The 5,146-nt window shown below is 39.3% G+C and overlaps 1 long non-coding RNA gene across 1 annotated transcript; it reads right to left on the minus strand.

Annotated features, from left to right (window-relative positions):
- Window positions 1-644: 644 nt before the first annotated feature.
- Window positions 645-4,040, minus strand: LOC116503177. The gene is made up of 2 exons (XR_004254666.1): window positions 3,964-4,040; window positions 645-792 (listed from the first exon to the last, which is right to left on the minus strand). It is a non-coding gene; the product is annotated as an uncharacterized LOC116503177 (long non-coding RNA).
- Between the last annotated feature and the right edge of the window lie 1,106 nt (window positions 4,041-5,146).

Below are 5,146 nucleotides of genomic sequence, written 5' to 3' on the forward strand. Positions count from 1 at the left end.
AGGTATCACAACTTTGTTGCTCCACAGTTCCAATTCACTGAAAGTGAAGCCCTGCCCTGAGTGAGGCAGCTTCTCTTTATGCACTCTGGTTCTGGGCCTCATGCTTGTCTAAAAGTGAATATTAAAGAAGAAAAAAACCTCTGTGTAAACTCAGAGGCACTCTGCAACATTTTGTTAGTAAACCCCACAAGCTTGTCCCTAGCCACAGCAAACACTTAAATCAAACTGTTATCTTAACAAGTATTATGTTTGGGTAAATGTTCATAATTGTTCTAACTAGAATGACTTTGGAAGGGTAATTAAAAACTGGAAATAAACCAACCATCAGATGCTGAAAGTCTCAGATGGTCCTATCTCAGATTATGGCCCCATCTAGCCAAAGTTCTTCGCCTCCTCCTCTACTTCCGCTTTCACTCTCTTTGCTTGGGAATGTTCTTCCTTTAGTGTCATCTTTCCCATAGATCACAATATAGGACACTCCTATTTTTTGTGATACAGATCTCCTGCTTCTTTCCCTGACTCCTTCACGATTTCCAGGCCAAGTTCTAAACCTGATGAGCTTGTCAGGGCAGCTTTGCCACAGCCTCTGCTGAATGGCAATTAACTGTGAATGTTGCGTGGATGAAATAAATATTTAGCCCTGGTAATGGACTGGGTTGGTTTAATCTATAATTTACCACAGAGGGTGATTATAAGTATTATAACATATCATCAACTCCCCCATGTAGCTTTTATTCTGTGATTGCTTTGCATTGTGTTCTTCCTGTTTTACTCTTCTGTTTTATTTTCACCCTGAAAGAAAGAGAGAAATAACATAATCGCTCCATAATGTCTTTTTCCAAAGAGTTCAAAGAACCTTCCATTTCAAATTTGCAATATTTTTTATGTACTAGAATTTTCCCTCTTAGAAGACGGGCCCTATCTTTTAGCATAGGGAGGCAGCTGCCCTAAGAATTAAGATATAGAGAAATCACAAGGTTTTAAAGAACCAAATCTTATCCTGGGTTTCTGTGATACCCAGCATTAAGTAATAGTCAGTTGTTGCCTGGTGGAGGGCTTTTTTCTCTCAGGAAAGTTGGTTGCCTGGCTGATGTCCCAGAGTCATTTGTTGCCTTGAAGGCAACTTCCAACTTGGCAGTAAGTTGGGATTTTCTATTTGATGGAAGGGGAAAATTATTAAATACGTATGTGGAACAGTATGATTATTTCAAGTCTTGAAAACACACACACACACCTTTTAGGAAGAAATGGGTGGGTGTTAATTATAGGAGATATATTAAAATGTAGCAATGGTACACAAATTGCTATATACCCAAAAGGACTGATTTGTGGTTGTGTGCTCCCTTTGGGAATACAGCAATTTTACATTCATTTTCTTTGGGAAGACTTGCTGAACTGAAGTTGTTTAGAAGAAATGGGATAGATATATACAGCAGTATTAGCAATATTGTACACTGTGGTTTCAAAACAAAATAAAGATAGACAGAAAGAAAGAAGGACAGAAAGAAAGACAGAAAAGTAAAATTCTTGAAAATTGTATTACAAACAGAATAATTGAAAAACATTTAACCATACTGCTGTTCCTTGGTCCATCGTTGAAAAACAAATTACAGTATTCAGACGTGAGCAAACAGTGCATCTCAGCAATTCACTGCTGCACATTAAATGTCAATCACTTTTACAATCATTCTTTCAGCCATTTTCATCACCAAAAAAACCCATTGGTAGCTTCCAAATGCAAGGAATATGTCAAAAATTCTGGTTTGCATCTATGCCTGTGATCTTTTGAATTTCATACCAACATTTTGGAAAACAACATGAATGGACACTACACATTTTTATGATGGCAGATATGGATGAGAAAGATACTTGATAGTAATAAAATCTGAAGAACTCTCTCCTTTTGGCATATTAGAATAAGGATTGTATTGAGTAGTTTCAGGATTATTTAGAATTTTGGACTGTATAAAAGGTAAAGGTAAAGGTTCCCCTTGCAAATATGTGCTAGTCATTCTCGACTCTAGGGGGCGGTGTTCATCTCCGTTTCAAAGCCAAAGAGCCGGCGCTGTCTGAAGACATCTCTGTGGTCATGTGACTGGCATGATTAAATGGCAAAGGTGCATAGAACTCTGTTACCTACCCACCAAAGGTGGTCCCTATTTTTCTACTTGCATTTTTACATGCTTTTGAACTACTAGGTTGGCAGAAGCTGGGACAAGTAACAGGAGCTCACTCCGTTACATGGCATTAGGGATTCGAACCACCGACCTTTTTGATCAACAAGCTCAGCGTCTTAAACCAATTTTAGAGAATGTCATGAAGATAAGTAAAAGTAGTTTTATTTTGTATGTAGGAGATGTATGTTTTTGTGGCCTTTGCCCTCTTGTTTTCTTTTCTTTCTCTGTAATACAATAAATAGGTTGGGAGTACTCTATTAAATTTAATACAAGGCAGTTTTTAAAGGAGTTGTACCTGATTTTACAAGTTTTAACCAAATCACTCTAGTTCTTAAATGAACCACATGGTTGTTAAGCAAATCCAGCTTCTCCCATTGACTTTGCTTGTCGGAATCCAGCTGTCAAGGTCACTTATGACCCAAGGATGCTGCAATTGTTGTAAATACATGCTGGTTGCCAAGCAACCAACTTTTGATCACATGACTGTGGGGTTGTGAATCATAAATCATTTTTTTTCAGTGACGTAACTTTGAATGGTCATTAAAAGGATGGATGTAAGTCAATGACATTGATACTTGGCTGATTTCATCCTGTCCTCATGACGAAGGATTATTTTGCAATGAAAAAAACAAGTATGCAAAGTTGATTTTCAGTGTTCTTATTCTTTCTTTGACTTATCGTTTCAACGTTTCGTTTTCTTCTAAGAGATGGTATATTGAAATAAAATGTAGCTCACTCATATAGTACTAACATTTGAAAGGTATTATCTTCAGTAAATATGAAAAGGCCTTTGTGTTCAGATCAGCTCATTACCTAATAAAAATATTGAAATGGTTTACCATTGCATTGTCGGGAAACTTTTTAACTTCCTAGCTTAGTCTACTACAAGCCTGAGATTTCCTGGTAGTGTTCCTTCCCATCACTAAAAGGTGATGGGAAGGAACAGCTCTCTACAGTAGTCCTTTTCAAAGCTTGTTACACCCAGCTGTACACTGCCATCCACCCAAATGCTGTCCAGGAGAATGATTAAGAAACAATGCTTAGAGAGAGACGAGGTGGCGCAGTGGTTAGGGTGCAGTACTGCAGCCACTTCAGCTGACTGCTAGTTCTGCAGCTTGGCGGTTCAAATCTCACCGGCTCAGGGTTGACTCAGCCTTCCATCCTTCCGAGGTGGGTAAAATGAGGACCCAGATTGTGGGGGCAATATGCCGACTCCTAGAGAGGGCTGAAAGCCCTATGAAGCGGTATATAAGGCTAACTGCTAACTGCTAACTAACTTAGACATGATTTAATCATCAGAAAAAGGAAAAGTAAATAAACTATAATATTGGATAGGAAGACATGCTTAAATGGTTTTCTGTGTTACCGGAAAACAACCCGCAAGTAGAAAAAAGGCAGACTGGGAGAAAATCTTTCTCTTTGATGTGTAAACTATGCTTGTTTTTTTCTGGAATCTGTTTTTCTGAAGCATCCTGAAGTGGGACAGTCCAGCTCAGCATTTATTAATGTTTATTTCTTTATCTTTTGCTAGTGTAAATCAGATCTTATAGTCAGATTAGATGTTTGGTTATAAGTCAGGAATCCAAGAAACCTCTGTAAAACCAGAAATGAATAGGTCAGATCAGTCACCTTTCTTGTTGCTTAGCAGGCTCCAGGCAATATTTGAATTATTTTAGAGTCTTTTAAACCCCCCCCCCCCCAAAATATCCCAGGAAATCCGTACTTTTCTGAAGCAAAGCACCAGTCTTTAGCATCATCTTTATTTACATCTCCGGGACCTACATACCTCTTTAGGCATGATTGGAAACAGAAAATGGTAATTGGCTGCAGCTCCATGCTCTGTTTAAAAATGGGCCTCCTTGCCTAGAAACAAACATCAAAAAGACAGAAGGTTACAGTATATATTTTTGTTGTTGTTGAAAGGGCATTTTGTGACATAACATCCATTTTTTTTAAATTAGCACTCCCACCTCCCCGCACTTATCAAAGCTGTTTTTTTAAAGAAATACCCACAACATACTCTCTGAATTCCCCATCTCTTTGCCAGTCCCAAGAGGCCGTGCAGAACTGAGAGCAGAATGGGCCCATTTTTTTTTCTTACATCCCCATCCATCTAACCAAGAGTTTCAGACATATTTGCTGAGGTAAGAACAAAATATGGTTTTTAAAGGAGGGGAGAGAGAACGGTGTTTGTGCTTGTTTGCAGAAAGGCTTAAGGGATCTTCCCAAGCCTGTCACCTCCAAATGGCAAGTTTTCCAGGTAGCTTTTGAGACGTATGACAAACACCTGTATTCCTAGCCCTGGGTCCCTGGAGACATCTGTTTCAACCTCAGAAGGTCTTATCGTAGGATGCACATTTCAACCAGCAGGAAAATGTGTCCTGATTTCAGGAGACACCAATATAAATGTGCCTGGTTGGGAGTGTGTGTGTGTGCGTGTATGTGTGTGTGTGTGTGTGATTTGTGTGCACACACTTTGTACCTAGATAATTTAGACAGCTTTCCTGGGTTGCTAATGTATCTCTTCAGTGAATTCTACAAAGACCCAATGCCTGCATGAAACTTCCAGGAGCATAGAGTGAGAGCTAATGAAATATCTTTCTTTTCCTGCTTTTCTGCATGTTTCCTGATCTTTGATGGGATGTATACATCGGGGTATCTTGACACAAGCTGCTGATGTACGAAGCATGCATTAGCTGATTGCCAGGCACTGAAATGGCAAGTCAGGATTGACAAGCCTGCTAGGGTGGCTGGAAACCAAAATGAATTACGAGGAATTCATTGCATAGCAATATCCCTTTGCAAAGAAGCTCTTATCACGGTCTTGCTTTATCACAACATGGGTTCTCGGCTTGGGACACTGTGCTTCCTTCACGCTGATGCCCATGTTCTATAACAGCTTAGCATGATAAATGTCCCCCATGAAAAATAATTAAAAAACCCTCCATGCTCTCAGAAGACTAGCTTGC

The sequence above is a fragment of the Thamnophis elegans genome, chromosome 2, assembly GCF_009769535.1.
Source record: "Thamnophis elegans isolate rThaEle1 chromosome 2, rThaEle1.pri, whole genome shotgun sequence".
Lineage (NCBI taxonomy): Eukaryota > Metazoa > Chordata > Lepidosauria > Squamata > Colubridae > Thamnophis > Thamnophis elegans.